The sequence below is a fragment of the Octodon degus genome, unplaced genomic scaffold (assembly GCF_000260255.1).
Source record: "Octodon degus isolate 3935 unplaced genomic scaffold, OctDeg1.0 scaffold00142, whole genome shotgun sequence".
NCBI lineage: Eukaryota > Metazoa > Chordata > Mammalia > Rodentia > Octodontidae > Octodon > Octodon degus.
Genome location: NW_004524718.1, coordinates 3,677,070 through 3,696,539, shown reverse-complemented (window position 1 = coordinate 3,696,539; position 19,470 = coordinate 3,677,070). Strand labels below are relative to the sequence as shown.

Genomic DNA, 19,470 nt, shown 5'->3' with positions numbered 1-19,470 from the left:
AGCTTTGTAGTAGCTTTGAAATCAGTAGTGTAGTACCCTGATTTTGTTCTTTTTTGCTGAAGACTATTTTGTGATTTTAGACCTTTTGTGATTTGTATGACTTTTAGGAACTTTTATTCTATTTCTGGGAAAAATGTTACAGGAATTTTGACAGAGGTTTCATTGACCTGGTATTTGTTTTGAGTAGTATGGGTGTTTTAACAGTGTTAGTCACTTTGATCTGAACCACAGGCTATAATTCTCAGCTTTCCTGATGTTGGACCAAACAGCCAACATCCATAATTTCAAGGAGGAAATGGATCATTTGGCTCCTAGGTCAGACTGTTGTCAATGGGCTCCAAAGTGGCAGGTGGTGTGGAGCCAAGCTGCTTCCTTCATGACAGTCAGGAAGCAGTGCAGAGGCCAGCATCGGAGCAAAAGGGACCAGGGTCCAGCCGCATAATACCCAAAATCACATCTCCACAAGTCACACAGACACAGAAGTATGCTTCACTAGCCCCCTGGTGACTCCCAAGCCAATCACATTGACAGAATTAGGCTTATACAGCCTAGAAGCTATCTTTCCATGCCTGTCATTTCTTAAGTGCTGCTTACATGCTAAGGAATTGTTTTAGTGAATTGAAGAAAGTAAAAACATTGAAAAAAACACAACCCCTGGTACTAATGATATAATAATATAACTACTTCCCTATGTTTTCTTATCTGTGATATAATTTATATACCTGAGGTTGTCATGGTAGATACTATTCCCATTACAGGGTTGGGGATATAGCTCAGAGACACAAGTAAACAAACTTGCCTTTAGTGTAGTTTAAAATGCATTAATCACTTCATCACTAATCCTTTAATTGCTTATGTGTTTCCTTTTCTTTATTCAGAATTCTTTTGACCTAATTTCCCTTATTAAAAAACCTTAGGCTTACTGGAAGTGGTGGTATACACCTATAATTCCAGCACTTGAGAAGCTGAGGCAGGAGAACTGCCCTAAATTTGAGGCCAGCCTTGGTCACATAGTACATTCAAGGCCAGACTAAACTTCATAGTGAGACCATGTCTTAGAATGAATGAATGAATGAATGAATACTTTAGGCTCAGAAAGGAAATGATACTGAATTTAAAAAATGAGGTTGTAACTTGTAAGATTTTTATAAAGATACTTCAGTGAATATCCATGTCTTATTAATGTAAAGAACATGCTATCAAGTATTTTTGATTAACCAGAGCTCTGAACATTAGGAATATGTAAGAAAGTAACAGTATTAAATGTAATATACATCTACAGTGCACAAGGTTAAAAACTATAATTTCTTTAGTTTAATATTAGCTTTAATTTTTTTAGAATATCACTTTTCTTCAAGGAATAGAAATGATCATTCCTAGGTCAAAGAGAAATTACTTTATAGAAGCCATCTAATTTAATATGACTTTTTAAAATCATTGTAATGCAGAAAGGTTGGTTTGAAATGTTAAGAAGAAGTGAATTCCTTGGAGAATCCACTAAAAATTAGTTTTACTTTACAAATGATTTTGCAGTACTGTCTTTCTTGCCTGAGGCCTATTGGGTACAAAATAAGCATAAGAAGAAACAAAATCACTTCAAATAGAATAAAATTCCATATTCAAACGCTTGTTTTGACACCAATGAAAGTTTCACTTTGTGCATCTTTATACTCTTGTTTTAGTAGATCTGCTCATTTTTACCACATTGACAGCTACACAGTCTACTTAATCTGATAGAAAGAATAATTCGATTTATTGCGCTAAAACAATTTTTGTTTACTTTATTTTGTGAGGGTGAATTTCTCTTTGGATTAGCTTTTAGGAATAATTATTCTTAAATATTAAAATATTTCCTTCAGTTCTCTTAGCTCTAAGTTTTCAAGCTGATAAAATAAACTGAGAAATGTTTAACACTTGTAGGCAGAATTGGAATATGTTATAGAAGTGTTCCAATAAAGCAAAATAAAATTAGTTATATTTTATATTAATTCCCTAGTTACTGACCTAGTAGTAGTCTGATAATTTCAAGCTATTTCTTTGATATAATGCATTAATCCATTCCACTTATCAAATATAACCTTAATATAGTGTTTTAATTCATTCTGCTGTCCAATACTTGATAACTACCTGTTAGTTCTTTATCAAAGTATATAATCAATGCTGGTTTTTTTTTTTTTGTAATTATGAACATAAAAGCCCTACTTACAGCTAAGTAAACTCAGATAAGATTATAGCCCTCAGACCAGGGCTTTTTGTATTGAAAAAATTTCCTGATTATTTTTAAGTTCAAGAACAGTTCTTCAGCAAAACATATCCCTTCATAACTAGAATAAGGAGAATGGGCGCCCTTAACCCTTATGAAATTTAAAGAGCACATAGTTATTTGTCACAAAGGGACTCAGATACTAAGAGGGAAATCTAAGAAGACTGCTTGCAACTGTTAGACGTGGGATCTGTAAGAGGGTACGCCGACAAGGAGACGCCAGCTATGCTGACTGTGTGACCAAGGGCAGCCTAGTAAATTTCTCTAGCCCATTTTCCTCTTTTGGAACAACTATCTCAGGTAATTTTTGTGAGGACTAAACATAATACACCAAGACATTCTCAGAACAATAGTGCTAGTTTATTCATTCATTTTGCACTTGATAAATATTTATTAAATATCTTTATGCCAGGCACTAGATTCTCCTTTTCTGATGAATAAAGTAGATGAAGCTTCTCCATATATGAATTTTACCATAATGCAGGAGAGTATTACAGAATACTAATACTGGTTGGTTGGTTATCTACTGTCTTGAATGGTTATAAAAAGAACCACAGAAAACACAATAGGCAAAAATGTTTAGTCTGCTTCTATGAGAATGATTTGAATGTGACATTTCTAGGATTCATAAGATTTCTGCGATAGTTCAAACATTATTATTTTCATTCAAGATACATTAATGAAATTTATAATATACTTTTTATTCTTTGGGTACAGAGTGAGAAAAAGACTAGATTGTTGATATTTTTTAAATGCAAAAATAATATGAGATTGTCTCACAAGGACACATCATTTTTGATCAACTTTTAAAATCTTAGAATAATCATAGATAATTCATGTAATCTGCTTATAATATGAGGACATGTGTTTGTTAAGTGAAAGCTTTAGCAAGAGTCATTTCATGGCAATTATAATAAATATTTTGTAAACAAAGTATTTTACAATACTCTGTGTTATGGAAAGAACTATGTCTCTGGATGAGTTTTCAGCCCAGGTACAGAGGAACTCAAACATGACAGAAAATTTGAAAATGAGGCAGAAGTAGAACGGTCACAGGGAGCAAGGCACTTAAGTGCCAGTGGGCAGCGTCCGCAGGACATTCTGTAGAAAGAAGGGACGTTGTAGATCTAGGCTGTGAAGGATAGGGCAGAATTAGTTATATGTGTGGGAGGAGTAGCACTGAATCTTGAAAGACAGACATTTAAATAGGTAAAGAATGTCCAGGTAGGGCGAAGCAACTCAGGGTCTGTCAACTCCCACTAGGAACTGGGAAGAAATGTTACTGAGTTTTAGACTAAGGGATAAGCAGCACATGTTCTTTAAATAATAATTAGCCTTTCTCTGTTAAGTTCTGGTTAACATGACTTTAAATACTTCTCACATGGAACCAACAGAAGACCACAAACACACACGAGAACACACAGACCAAGTCATCCTCTGTTCAAACCCTCAGGAGTGAAGAGTTCCTCTGGTCAGCCACTTTGTATTTGTCAGCATGACACTGATTGCTCATTAAAGTCTATCCTGTGTTTTCCAGGAAAACTAAAACCTGTTTAATATCCTGTGTAGGGAGGTAGTAGTACGGATCTTGACATTGGACTGCCTGGGTTGAAGTCCTCATATTATAGGCAGCTGAATTAGATAGCTATATTATGGACAGTCAGACAGAGCCAGGCCCTCAAAGACAATTTGGAAGACAAGGTGACTTTGCAACTTTGGAAGAGACAGACTCTCCCAGCTGTGGGTCAGAACTTGAGACAAAAGTGTAAACAAATGCAGCCACATACTTCTCTAGGGATGGGCATCAGGGATTGCTATTCTAAATAGGTACCAATCACCTTGAAAAAGCCCAAATGAGTCACTAACCAAACCCCCAACAGGAAGAGACCCTGTCTCATATTCATGCCCGCTTGCTACTTGACTTATTTCATTGGATTCCAATTTAATCAGTTTTTACCTGAGCAATCGTGCTTGTAATGTCATTGGTTGACCACAATATTGTTCCACCTCATGCCCACCTAAGCGAGTTCCCATGGTTTCCACCTTAGACACACCTCACCACATGGTTTTACTCTCTAAAAGTTTCTGGAAGAGAAAGCTTCCATGGACAACCTGTTTGGCCCCCCTTCTGTCCCTCTTGGACAGAAGCTTTCCTTCCTCCAGATAAGTATATTCTTCTCTTAACCTCCATTTGTTCTTAAAATTCATTCTTCGGTTTTAGAGAACCCAAACTCATTCCAAGTACCTTCCAGGTCAGTAGTTTCATTTTTCCCCTATATCATTTGGAGGTCATCCACTGAGATCATTTTTCCCCTATATCACTCATCCTACTATTTTTAAGGTGTGATGTTGGACTAGCTACTTCACCTCTCTGTCTTTTGGTTTTCCCTTTAGTAAAAGAATGTCCTGGTCTTTTCACTTAATATAGTTTTAAAATTTTGAGTGAATCAGATTAAGAGAACTACTGGGTCAGAGCTCTTAAGTTACCCAGAGTAACTCAACATTCCTTAATTTCATGGACAAGTTTTGGTGTCATAGAGATCAGTGTTTTTTTCCTGACCCACTTTTACCAACCTTCCAACATACTCTAAAGACTGCCAACATGTGATAGTTTATAGCCTAAATAGAATGAGCTACAGAAAAACCACAAAGCCAAGACTTATTACTCAGATAAACTGAAATTATAATATTAATGTAGAGTAGTAGTTTTCACAGAATTTTTAGATCCTTGTTTATTTAAGCCTGATTTTTCCAAGCCAAACGCAAAGAGAGCTCTTTTGAAAACCCATAGTCTGGACCAGAGAATCCCTTTCTTTTTATCCCCATATCATTTTATATACGAGCAGGTAATTGGAGTTGTTAGACCTTGTATACAAAATGAAAATTAGTTGTACTGAGAGCTGAGTTATTGCATAGATCCTTAAACCTTTAAACTACTTTTTGGAATTAAAATCTTAAATTACAAGATTATATGCACAACTCTAGGTTTTAAAACTTTTTAAAATCATTTATTTATTTATTTGGTACAGGGTCTCACTACACAGCTTAGACTCATAGTGATCCTCCTGTCTCAGCCTCCCCACACTGGGATCACAGGTGTGCACCACCACTCCTGGTTTTGGTGTCTCACACAGTGCATCCAGGGTTCTGGGGCTAGAATGACATCTGGTACCAGGGATCAAACCGAGGTCCTTGTGCTTGCCAGCAAGGCATTTAGGCCATAGAGTTATCTTCCCAGCCCCACAATTCTAGCTTTAATGTGACAAAAATTGATATTTTCTACCCATTATTCTCCATTCTTAGCAAATACCATTGTCTAGTTTGAACTTTGCCTGCTGTCCAGCACTGAAATCTTTAATTTTACTTGAGCAGTTACTTGGCCTTTCAGTAATTCCCAGGTTTAAGTGAATACCAGGCATAAGGGAGCTGTTGTTGTAAACTTGTTCCTTTGAATCTCTGTGATAAAAGGGGCAGGAACATCCTGCATATAAACAGTCTAAAACAGATTTCCCAACAAAACCTCCCTGATTCCTGCTGCTTTTACATGGCCCGGGTCATTTGCTACGTGGAAACCTCTTTACTTCAGTGGTACTGCTCATAAATTTTGTTTTCGAAAATTACAGCTCTTTGACTAGAAATTGGGGAAGCTTGGTGGATGGTACTGATGTACAAAGACACAGACGTCCCAGCTTGTGCTGTGTAGACAAGTCTCAGGCTACATCTTGCCTCATCCATTCCTCCTCGGTCACATGTCTAGCTCATCTAGTAAGCGTCTGAAGCTTGAAGCTCTGTGACTGTCAGGAGTACAAGTAAAACACTACCACCATCACCAAAATACACACACACACACACACACACACACACACACACACACACACACACACAGAGAAGTATTTTATATGGAAAAGCTAAATATTGGTGTAGAAAACAAAATTTAAAAAATGGTGTGACAAATTTGGGGTTCTAAAATTGAAAAATGACCTATGTGTGCCCCTGTCCTATAAAGAGGTGACATATGTCTTCCTTTTCCCCTGGTATTTGAGCACCAGGACATGCCCCCCTTGGCCAATCTTCAAGATTAAAATTTGCTCAGCAATTGTGGATGGAGCTGTCTGCTGTGATGTTAAGACCAGCTTTCCGCACTAACTGTTGCGTGCGACAGTCAGAGCTGGTCAGCTCTGACAAACAATTTGGGTAGAACTCTTTGTCCCAGAAAACCTCCCAGTCTTACCTTTGTTCTCTGCATACAGCAGAGGACATCTGGTCTGGGCATGTGTGACCTGGATTACAATATTATTTGTCATACAGTTCTTTTATCAGAGATTCGTGTGTATATTTTTGGCTTGACTTTGACAAAGAGATGTTGGTTGACTGCTGGGACTAAAGTTTTAAGAGACTTTGGAGCTTCCGTTTGTCACTTTTTTGGAAGTCAGCCATCATGTAAAGAATTGAAACTACCTTGCTGGAAAAATATCTCAGTAGAGAGAGTGAAGAACCTTGGAGGATGAGAAACTTAGGGAACAAGAGAAGCCCAGCCAATTCCCAGTACTTCCAGTCTTACCAGCTGAGTGCCAGATGTATGGGTGAGGCCATGTTGGATCCTTTAGCCCCAGGCAAGCTGCTCCAGCTCACATCCCAAGGCAAAGTCTGGACGTTTTTGGTGATAGTGCAACTGTCCACCATTTATTCTCTCATGTCATTCTCAGCGTAGTTTGTTGTGTAGTACTGGGTAACAGAAGTGCTATAGGAAGCATATCTGCCCTGTAGTGACAGGAGTTTTAAAGGCATAGAGATCATGGCTATGCTCCTCATCTCTATTTTTTTCTCTTCTCCTTTCTTTTCCTCCTTCCTAAAAGATAGTGTCTACAGATGCAATGCATATCTTATGTCTATGAGGTGACCAGCAAAATAATACCTTATTTAAAGACATCTGGGAAAGAAGATGATGAGGTTGCTGATGGCCTCCTTGGACTACTATGCCTGCTCTCACCTGCTTGGTCCCAGAATTCTTGTACTTGAATATGCACATATGCACTTGTGCATGTATACTTTAAACTTACCTGTTGTAGTTGCTCCCTCTTCCAGGCCAATGCAATTTAAACTGATCTAACTGGCTTTTAAATTTTTGTTGCAACTTAAAATTATTTTTAAAAACTTATGATATTATTGTATAGGGCAAAATTAGGTATTTAAATAAAACATATCACTGTATAGAGCAAAACTAAGTTTTCAAAGAGAATATTAACACAAAAAAGTACCTCTATATTTACATCTGCCTGAAACCTATCACAAACAAACAATTGGAATGTAATGTATCAAGTGCAACTTACAACTTCTATGCTTAGTGATCCATTCACTTAATGGTTTAATCAACTGCACTGAGCCTTGTTTTCTTCACCGTAAAATAAGGTTCAGTAGTAAATGTCATTTGCAGAGTTGTGGGGAAGTACAGAGGATGTATGTGAGATGCCTACACTTGTGTTCAAACTAAGTGAATCATTGACAAATGCGAGCTAATCATTTCTGTGAGCATCAAATCTCTGATTTTCATTTTCTTTTCTCTACTATAGTGGGCTATGGAATTATCATAATGCCCCACCCAGTGAAGGGTGCAGTTTTTCTAGATGTGTATTTACAAAACATCAAAATGAAGTTGCCTAAGCTTTTCTGAGCATATGGAAAAGAGGAGGGAGCTGACACTTTTCGTTACTGATCGTCACTGGCTTTGCTTGGGCTGATGATATTTCTGGAATTTTAATATTGCTCAAAATAAAATGGAGAAAACAGCACTAGCAATCTGATTATTTCTGACTGGTGGTTGATCACTAGTGTTGATGGAAATCTGGCAATTTTAACAGAGCAGCACAGCCTAGTAGTGTTGGTGTATTACATTTTAAGTCATTTCCTAAAGGAAAGGTGGGTGCCCCAAGTAGAGACCTGCTACTGTCTGGCTGCCTATTATTATCATACTGTCTTGGTTTCCGAAGTGCAAAATGGGGTTATGAGACTGACTTTTTCTTTGTTTTTTTTCTCTCAGAGTATTTTTTTGGTTTCAAAATTTATTCAGGTGCAGTCTAACAATGTAAATAACATGCTCAGGAAAACAATGCAAGTAAGAAGAAAGGCAAAGATATATTGAAATGAGATAAAAGTGAACAGTGAGTGAGTCGTCTGCCAAGAGATACTGTGTGCTTGCTGAATATGGGCCAGGACTGTGACAGTGCCCCCTAGCAGCTAACAAAAAAGATAAGAAAATGGGTTACACATTCAGAAGGTCAATAAAATAATATCCTGCACAAAACCCAAACAAAACAATTACCCCAGAGAATTTGTGTTCCAATTAACTTTTACTGTAAATATGTTAATGTGTGTGCTAGGGAAACTTCTCAGAGAAAGGTTCAAAATAGACCAATGAAGGGGCCGGGGACACGGCTCATTGGAATAAAAATACAAAATAGACCAGTGGTAGAATCCTAGTCTAAAAGGGCAGGCAAGCTAGCTCAGCAGACTAAGAGCTTGTTTAAGCAAATGCAGGGACCAGGGTTTGATTCCCCACACCACATGCTGTGCAGGCCCTGTCCCCAGGGCACCCTGAGCTGGCCACTGAGTCTGGGTGTGGTGGTGCATGCCTGTAATCCCATTGCTGGAGAGGCTGAAAACAGGAAGCTATGAGTCTGAGCTGTGTAGTGAGACTCTGAACCAAATACATTTAAAAAAAGTCCTAAAGCATAAAATTTGGTACAATTACTATCAATGGGACCAGACATTTATGTATGTAAATAAAAACTTTCTGATGATTTGATTGAATCCAGAGACTCATGGAGAGATTTGGAAGGGTTGCACATGTTTTAGGCAATCCTTCATTACATTTCCTTTGAATGAATTTATGTTACTAACTGGATTGTAATCATAATGGGTTGCAAATTGGGTTTTCAGCTAATTTCAATAAAACATGTAGGAAGTTTTGACCAAACCTTGTGGAAATTCCAGGAGAGAACGCCACCATAACTTCATGCAGATGGGCCAAGGAGGCATCTGTGGACAGAAGCAGGAGTTAGATTTTTCAACAGAACCAAACCAAAACAAACACTAAAATAACTAAAGTGAGATAATAAATGAGAGACAGACATTTAGATAAATGAGTCTAAATAAATATTTTTTTACATTTTTTACATGAGAGAATTTATCCCAAAGATAGAATACTAATTTTAAAATATGGAAAAACAAGTTTAAAAAAACTAAACTTGAAAATATGTGCAAAAAAGGTAAAAATGTCTAAAAAGTAAAAAAAGTAATGAGGTTAAGACTTAAAGCATTTTTTTAGAATATTCAAATATAGTTAAATTATTGCTATCATAGTGTAAGAATAAATGTTCATGTTAAAATAAGGAGGTAGGAAATCTAAAATATAAAAATAAAGTAATGAAATTACAGTAAATATGAAGGGTAAATAGCCCACAAAATCCTAATAAATTTTAAGTCAATATTGAGGTGATGATCAATAGAAATCAATTTTTGGAAAAGGCCAAGAAGGTCATGCAGTCGCAGCAGGAGCCCTTAGTGAGGAAGTGTTTCCTCCCGGGCCTGCGGGACTGTCTTCCACACAGGCCAGAGATGTGCCCATTCCTCAGCCCATTTACGGAAAAGGACTGTGGTGAAATTTCCTGGATGCTGGAGCCTCCCTCTGGAGGTGGCTTCTAGGTTCATTCTGTCCTGACTAAAGCACTGAACAAAACAAGCAAAAACGGTGGCCAAGTTTCATATTTATTTGAGGCACAAAAAATTAAAGAGGAAGGTGAAATTAAAAAGTGAAGATTAAGGGAGAAACTAACTTTGCTGAGTGAATTTGGAGAGAATAAAAATAAGAAAATACATAAAAATAAAAGAAATAGAAAAAACATGAAAGTTATTAATTGATCAAAAACGTAGAACACTTTGTTTCTTTTATTTTTTCCTTTCTCTCTTTTTTTCTTTCTTTTTTTTTTTTTTTCATTTGTTCACATCAGACAGGTAATGTGCCCACATCGTAACAAGGTTTGAGGGAGCCACATCTCATGTATTATAAGATATGAACACCCAATCATCACACGCATGAGCCGAAGGATCCCTAGAACACTTTGAAGATCACGCCCTAGAGTACACCTAGAGAGAAGCCTGCTCATAGGGTGGGCCAAGGAGGGTGGCACTTCAGTAAACTCTTTATGGCTTCTTGTCTGTTTTTTATTTATTCTACACAGTGTGGGTTCTCCCCAGATGTCCTCGTACAGGGTTTTGGAAACTGTTCTGCGCATGTTAATTTTGTGATTAACGTGTCGTGTCTCCTCCCCACCGCCTCTGTCCCCAGCAGCTTCCTCGCATTTTGCCTTCCTGTCTCAGAGCCCTCCTGTTAACGTTTTCCATCATTATAAATAAAGTTGTGGTGAGCTCTATGTATGTTTATCTTTCCACATGCTTTCTAGAATAACGTTCTTGAAAGCTTAGTTGGCTAGAGTAAATACATAGTTTTGGGAAAAGTTTTCAATTAGCAATAATCCCGCTTCGGATAAACCTCATTGGCTCTGATACTGCCACTGTGCAAAGCTAAATACATAGTTCTGAAAGCTCTTTGGTGATATGTAATGTCAAGTTATCTTTGCAATAATGTATACTTAAACAACAGTGCATAAAAAGTCCATTTCACTTCTCACTCATCTAACCTGGATCTTAACATACCGTTTTCCTTGCTAGTGACACTTGGAGAATATTTTGTCTTGAATTGTGTTTCTTTTATTGCTGATGAGATTGAACCAATTCTCATTAAAGGGATGCTTATTTATTCAGAACTCTTCCTTCCCTCTTTCCTCTGTCTGCTAATCTTGGTGTAAACAGTCTAGAATACTTCATTTCTTACAAGGCAGATAAGTTAATGGTGTGGTCATTAGTCAGGGTATGTTTATTCAGCATTCTTATGTTCAGCAGGTCTTTCAAAGTTTCCTGCTTACCTAGTTTTCAAATCTGGCTACAAGCCTAAGAAGGTGGAAATAATGATCAATTTAATGATGACAGTTGTTTAAATTGCCAACATTACTTAGTGACATTAAACATGCTAAGGATACTTTTTGAACTTTCAGTTGTTTAATTAAAATTTAAAAATGAAACAATATGAAACCCAAGCCACTGTATACACAAGCGATACCCTATGAGATTCAAGTTTTATTTCTTACTACAATTTATGAACTATATACCTACACTTTTGCCTAATGCATACCAAATCTTCTTTGGTTGGCTTTTCAAATGTTTTCTTATAAAATTAAGTTTCAGATTACAGCATAAAATATAGAAAATATTTATAATTTCATAGAGAAAATTTAAAAAATGTACAATATTAAGCCAAAAATCTTAAGTGTCTTACACTTTAGTGACAATTATTCAAAATGAACAAGACTGTTTAAAATCTGTAGAAAATCCAAGATTGACATTTCACTAAATAGCATTTTAGGATTTGGAGGTGGTTTTTAATTTGGTTAAATAAGAAAATCTTTCAACACGAAAGACATTAAAAATGTAATTCTAATACTTTGTGTTAACAGAATGGTTCAGTGGCTGAGGAAAAAACAGCTCCAAGAATTGAATGTCTGAAAACTCAGTCAAATGTAAAAATGATTTTTAAAATCATGGTTAATGTGGTAGCAAATGAAAAGAAAACATGACAAGGTTTTCCGAGGGTAGCCTTGATGGAAAACCCAAACGCGGAGGCGTAAGCGGGAGTGGGGCAGGATCCTGCTGCCTGGAGAGCATCCACCAGGCTTGGGAGGCTGGAGCTTGGGAGGCTCAGCAGCCTGGAGGGAAGCAGCAGCCTCAGATCCACCGGAAACTGGGTCAGTGATGGCAGTAACTGAAGGTTCCTCTCAGAGGGCAACTCAGTGTTCTCTGGAGGCTGAATATGAAAGGAATTCTTGTTACAGAGGAAGAAGATGAGAATACTTTGCCTATCTGTTTGTCATAGTTTGGGGCTTTTGTAAGAGGAACAATAAAATACAGAACACATTTTGTGAGATTATTTTATAATGAATCACCCAAAGAATCATATACAAAGAGTGCAGGAAATCTGTTCACATGCTAAAGACCAAAGAATCATTGGAGGGCCTGGATCCTAACATCCAGCAGGTGTCCAGCTTGTGACCTAGGGCTCATAACGACGTCTCTCACAAGTCCTGCTGGAGGCCTAGGGCCCTTGTCAGTGTCTCATGTAGGCCTACCTCATGGATCTTCACTGAGAAGGCCCAACGGTCAGTAGTGGAAGCTGCTGTGCCAGTGGGATGAAGATCTGTGCCAGCAGGCTGAGGGATCAGACCTGCAGCCAGGAAGATTGCTTGAGATAAAAACCAGAGCTCCCCCAAGAAGTACCACAGCCATCCTCTGTGACAGCCAGGTCCCAAGCTCCTCCAGGGATAATGCAAGCTGAATTCCCATCAGGAAAGTCAATGTGACAAGCTTCTCCATGAGGCTGACCGGTGCACCATCTTCCCCTCTGGAGTTAGGAAGCAATGCTCAAAGTGAGGACCAGTTTCCAGAAATAAACCAGCTGCTTTCAAAAGTTCTAACAGCTTCTCCAAATAGCTTCCCTAACAGTTGTCCAGTTCTGCCACTTATGCTTTTGGCAACAATCCTTAGGTGGGCTTCCCACACCCAGCACCACGTTAGTTCACTTCAGCTGAGTGTAACAAGTTGACCACCTGTTGGCAACTCACTACTCTAGTCATACATGTTAATTAGGTTTTTAAAATACTTTGACATCTTGAGCCCTTCTTGATCCTGGAAAGAATGTCCTTCAGAGGTAGACAAGTCATACAATAGTAAACAGCTTGCCTATGAGCCTAAGAGCACACATTTATTTCTATGCACTCCTGAGTGCGGGCCACTCCCCTCCTTTTATTCACACACCATCCTAATATCTCTGCTCTAATTCACCTCACATCTAGGTATCAAAATGTAGGAGCCACTCTTATGCTTAAGAGCCTGACAGTAGTTTCAAAACTACCCAATCCTAACTGTACTTAAGTGTGTCAGTCTTGCCTTACTCTTTTATTCTTGGAAAAGCCACACAAAAGGGCTCTAATTCTGGATTTCTCCTCCTGCCTCCTGCCTGGTCCTGGCATGCCGTCCCCTTCCTCTGGAACCAGGAGTCATAAACTCTTCTCCCAAGGCTGCATTCTTATCATCTTACCATACCTTATTGTAACAAATCCTACTCATGTGTTAAAACATCTTGGCACAGGCAGAATAGCACACACAACTAAAATCAAATACAATAACAATGTAACAACAGCAAAAATCCTTTAAGGATTATGAAGCATAAAACACAACATACATGAATGTAAGGCAAGAATGTCATTACTGTGTGTCTTCAAATATCCAAATCAATAATCAAGAGAAAGTGATTTGGGATTGGTAGTGCTCCTGAGAGTCAGGCAACAGTAAAGTTAAATCTCTTCTTATGGGGGAAAGAACCTTACTTTTGCTCCAGATAAATTTCATAGTTCCAACAAATATTACATCACAATAAGATATCATTAAAATATGAACTAATAAGTCATAAGCAAGGTGAACAGCAATAAAACCTTATGAACTGTACCTGCAAAACTTACAGATATTATAATAATCAGAATAAATGCATTGTTTTGAAATCTTTCAGGAAAGGTAGATTCAAAAACACAAAGGCCAAGATGTTATTTATAAAGACCTGAACGGTTGTTCTAAAAGTTAAAATATAAAATTAAATTGAAAAGCCTGGATGATGGATAAAACAGCATTTTTGCACAGTTGAAGATAGTTATCAAATGGAAGATGAATGCAAAGAAGTTTCGCAGGAGTTGAGCAGATGAGAGAAGGAAATGAAGATACCAAAGCAAACACAGAGGGCAGAACTCATATGCAGCTAGCAGCTCCAGGAAAATCAAACAGAAGAAACACGAAAGGCAAATGCTTGATGAGCTAATTGCCATCTCAGGTTTTATGAAAGGGCAAATACAGAAATCAGGAAACTCAAGGAATACATGAAAACAAATATACCTATAAATGTAGCAGAAGTAAGACATGAAACAAGAAGCAAATTTTAAAAGCATGAAAGAATAAACAGATTAATCTCCAGGAAAGGCAATTAGGTTTATAGTTGATTTCTCAATGGCAACGGAACCGGAATAACTGAACAACTGAAGCCAGAAATCAGTAGCATGACATATTCTAAGTACTGAGAGGAAATCATTGTTAGTAAAGTTTCAAATTAAGCAGAGCCTTTTGTCAAACATGAGATGGGAATAAACATTTTACATAAGAGAAAACATACATGTTACTGGTTGTTAGTATGCAGTTGTGTTTATTTTAAAATCTAAACCCTGAATGACTAAGATCTCTGTCCAGTATGAAGGGGCATGGAACAGGTGCTTATGGTGGGGGGACAGAAAACAATCCATCGCTCAGTTTTTAAGCAGCCCATCCCCTGGTGTAGAAGCAGGAAAAAAGTTAATAGGTATTTTTGTATGCAGCTATCTATAATTACTGGGCTGATGTTTATTTGTTAGTTGAAACAGCTCTTCCACTTTAATAAGACAGATTATTCTTCCCTTCTATTCCTTGCAGCTGTTAATCTATGATAGGCACTAAAATGCAGAACATCTAAGGGAAGATGTTTGTGACTCTATGAAGGTTTCTAAAGGAATCTTTACACCTATTGTTCCCAGGCTTGGGAGAATCAAGTGAGGCCTATTCACTTACTACCCTTCATTTCTTCTATGGAAAGTACATTGCACTATCTTTTCCTCTTGGTTTGTATCTTAATAGCTTTATTTAGAAATACTATCAAGGCAATGTAGTTGCTAACCAACACCGATCATGATTATGGGAGTCATGACACGCATATCTCTGCCTAACCCGAGGTAAGCATATGGAGTAACTGCATTGCAGGTACATCTTCCTGCCTTCCCTCTTATCCCTCTCTTCTCTTATCAGGAGCTTTAAGTTTAGGGTACCATGTGACCACTCACTCTGTATCTTAGAAAAATGTATGCAAGGGATGATCAGCACTTACATCTTACAAGGGGAAGGCACAGTGATTCTGGTGTACTCAGTGATACAGGATGGGAGAGAGGAGATCGAACGGAGGAGTATAAGACAGCCTCACAAAAACTCATTCCCTTTGACGATGACTATTTTCCCCCATAATTTTATTGAGAAACAAATAGCAATGAGACAGTTTCAAACCAAATTGGTAGGACAGTTTCAATAATTAACACATTGCATACATTCTTCCTAGTGGTTAATTGCTGTGCAAGATGCGGACATGATATCTTATTTACAAACACCATTAGAACAAATCACTCTATTCATTAAGAGAATGTAACTATATATCTATCCTAACCATTTTGAATACACAGATACAAAATGGACATTTATCTGTATCCCCTTTTTTTGTTTAGTTCCATCATTTGAATATTATAGGTGTGTTAACTCAGCAAAATATTATAAAAGAGCCCAGTAGTCTATAATAGTATTGGGTTTTCTGCTTCACTGGCAATGTCAGAAATTGTTGACTTGAATCCCCTACATGATGATGACTTTTAACTACCATTTGTTTCTCGTGTGTATGTGTGTGTGGGGGGGGGTGGGTGGGTGTGGTTCTAGGGCTTGAACATGGGGCCTTCACATGAGCCCATTTTATTTACTTATTTAATTTTTTATTTTGAGACAGGGTCTCACTAAGTTGCTAAGTTGTTCAGGCTGGGCTTGAACTTGTGATCCACCTGCCACTCCTGGAGTCCAGGGACTACTCACCTGCAGCACCATTTATAGCCCATTCCTCATTTGATATAAATGAGAGGAAGGGGGAGGTGGACGGTTGGGATGGTGGATGATTCCTCTTTGCTGAGACAGCACCTGTTAGCAACCCTCTTGAAAGGTGGTAGAGCCTGTAGTTGGCAGGTGTGTGATTGTAGAATTTACCGTTACTTGGCATTAGACTGTGGATTCTGTGCATTCAGTCCAGGACAATGTGAAATTTTCCACAGATACTCCACAATATCATGTTATAGTAGGGTAATAGATCACCAAAGACAAAAATTTCCTTTGCATAAATGTTATCATATAACTAATACTATTAAGGTCTCTGAGCTATATTTAAAAATGTTTGCAGTGGAGCAATCTAAATTTTAAAATGTAGAAGACTGATGTTTGGTGACCACATTAAAGTACAGACAATGTTAGAAGTAAACCATGAAAGTGAAGCAGGTAGACTTAAACGTGGGCAAGGGCACTCTGGTTTGCAGAAGGGTTCTGAACAAACTTGAGAACATCTATGGCATTAATTTCCTTTAAAATTCAATTTCATACTTCTGAGATGTGTCATATTCCAAGCTACGTTAGACTTGGGAGGGAAGTTTATTTTGTCTCATTTTTATATCCTATTGAACTGGATTAGTACAGCAATAATGTAAATTTGGGTCACTATGCAAAGTAGCATCTTTCCACATTAGCATAAAAATGGCGTTATTCCCATGTAAAATACTGAAACCAAAGTATAATTAAATGAAAGCTCAATGCAAGTCCTTCCTTTGTCATCTGACAGCCAAAGTTAAGTAAAAGTTTTTGATATTTAATGTTTATTTATTCATGAATTCTTATCAACTCCACTTGTACAGTTAATATGAAGTCTTTTCCTTCAAGATTGACAAATTGATAAACAAAAGATGGCAAATCTCTGCCATCTTTTAGAGGCATCATTCACGGTCTAAGTGCTCACCTGGCAAGCACAAGGATTCAGGTTCGGTCTCCTGTACTGCATGCTGTACCTGCCCCATGCCGAGCCAGCCACAGAAACTAGACACGGTGTTGCGTGCATGTAATCCCAGTGCTGGGGAGTTGTCACAGGAGGATCCCTATGAGTCTGAGCTGTGTAACAAGCCCTGCACCAAATAAATAAATAAATAAATTTAAAAAAAATCATATTTCTTTAGGCAAAGTGTTTAAGAAATCCTAGTTTAACATGATGACAATAGTCTTATTCATTGACAAGTTTTACAATAAATAAAAAGCCAAGGATAGTTATAAGGAAGTAAGGATTTTTTTAACACAACAATCTGCATACAGTGTATCTATGAATGAATTTAACAAATGTGGAGTTGATGTATTTAGGAGGAATAACAGTGCTTGAAAATAAAGCTCAGGTTTCTGAATGACTGTAATCTGATGTAATGTGTTAACAAGCCTTCTGGGGAGAGTGTATCACAAACATCCATGTCATAAGAATGGCTGACAGCTGGATTAGTAACACTTGACCTGTCTCTGTCTTAGTTATTTTCTTGTCACTCACACATAAGGCCTTACACCTACAACTAAAAGGAAGTGCGCTGCATTTTAGTCAGCAGTTTGTGGAGGCTTCAGCTGACTCCAAGGCACAGTAGCACAGCAGTAGGGGTGGTGAAGGAGAAACTGCTAATGGGCTGGAAGTAGGAAGCAGAGAGAGATCAAGGGAGGAGACCACACCCCAGTAGCCCCACACCCCAGTAGCCCCTCCTCCAACCAGGTTTCCCCTGCCAACATCGCACCAACCTTAAACCTACTGGACTAGTCCAGAGTATCGCATCCCCAGTTATCCAGTCACCTCCCGAAAGCCCGATCTAGGGGGCATGAAGTTTTTCTGGGGACATCTAAACAGAAACTGTAGCAGTCTCTGGGTTTCCATGCGCAGTTGAATCAATGGCAAAGTTTTTCTTGAATCTGCAAAGAATATTTTTTTTAATGATAGAGATGTATCCTCCAGATACACTGCCAGAACTGCCTTTAAAAAATATCTACTACTTTATATTTTATTAAATCTTAACTAAATCCAATCTTTTGAAGGTACTTTGACCATTTTACTTCTCCATTGGATATTTTAGCTGGATATAGTAATCGGTTTGTGTGAGCTTAAATTTTATCAATTAATGGGTAATAAAAGTATAAGTTTTTATCCTTTTTATGAGGTATGAATTGTAGCCATAAAAACTTATGTGTAGCCATATAAGTGTTAGATTGTCAGTGGTGATCTTGGTCCCCTCATTTACTTATTATGTTTTGCTCCCAAAGTAGTTTACTGACCAATATGTTTAAGCAACAATATATCCTCTAGCTAGGCATGGTGGTGGATGCCTGTAATCCCAGCACCTTGTGTGGCTGAGGCAGGAAGAGCGCAAGTTCCCTCAACCAAGCAATTTAGTGACTTAGCGAGACTCTACCTCAAAATAAATGAATAAATAAATAAACAAATAAAATAGCTCTCTTTTCCCCAACGTATTTAAAAATTATAAAAATCCAGCTGCGAATGGAGAACAACAAACTGCGAATAGTTTCCCTGTTGTATTCTTTAGTTTTAAAGATACAAAATAATTCTTCACTAATAAGCACTACTATTAACTGCTTTCCATCTTCTTCAGAAAACTCTAATAGCAGCACCTGATTAGATTCAATTTTTCAGAAAAACTGCTTTTACAAAATTTCACTTTTAGAAACCAATTTTACCCTTTTAACATTTCCTACATCTTGAAAAAACTAAAACACTAAACATTGTGTTACTTGTGAACACACTTTTTGATCCCAGTGTTCAACATGTTTCATGACCCAAGCAGATATGTCTTGGTCTGCCGGTGCTACCCTTCTGTGTCACATGGAATAAAGTCTGACCTCGAGTCAGTGTTACAGCTTCCTTTATTTTTATTCCTGAAATTAATGGGGCTTCCTGCAATATAGTTGACACCATGTCTCAAGATGAGAGAAACAGCTATGACCTTGAAATACCATGATGTTACAGAAAGCAAAGGTGCTTTCAGAAATACCCGAGAGAACATGGAAAAGAATACAGAGGCTGGTCTGTAAAAGAGTTTCGGAGGGTCCATTATGACAATTTTCACATACAATGGATGATAAAAATGATTACATTTAATTTGAAGAAATGTCTTGCAGCAAACATGATTTCATTATGAAACAAAAACCAGCTCAAATTAAAAATTACTTGGTGTGTTCACGTAGTTGTCTGATATTTATGTTAAAATGCAATATATTGATCAATCTAAATTCTTTGAGACATTTATTTAGTTTTCAAGGAAACGGACTGTGCATTTAGGTTTCCCTGGCAACGTGGCTATGTTCTTTTCCTAACACATTCTTCTTAGACTAGAACATGAAAATAAAGCAAATCA

General features: G+C 37.6%; 1 non-coding gene and 1 pseudogene across 1 annotated transcript; both read right to left on the bottom strand.

Annotated features, from left to right (window-relative positions):
- Positions 1 to 10,263: 10,263 nt before the first annotated feature.
- LOC111812799 lies at positions 10,264 to 10,368 on the bottom strand. The gene has a single exon (XR_002818196.1). It is a non-coding gene; the product is annotated as a small nucleolar RNA U13 (small nucleolar RNA).
- A 326-nt stretch (positions 10,369 to 10,694) lies between these two features.
- On the bottom strand, positions 10,695 to 10,845 carry LOC111812800 (annotated as a pseudogene).
- Positions 10,846 to 19,470: the final 8,625 nt, after the last annotated feature.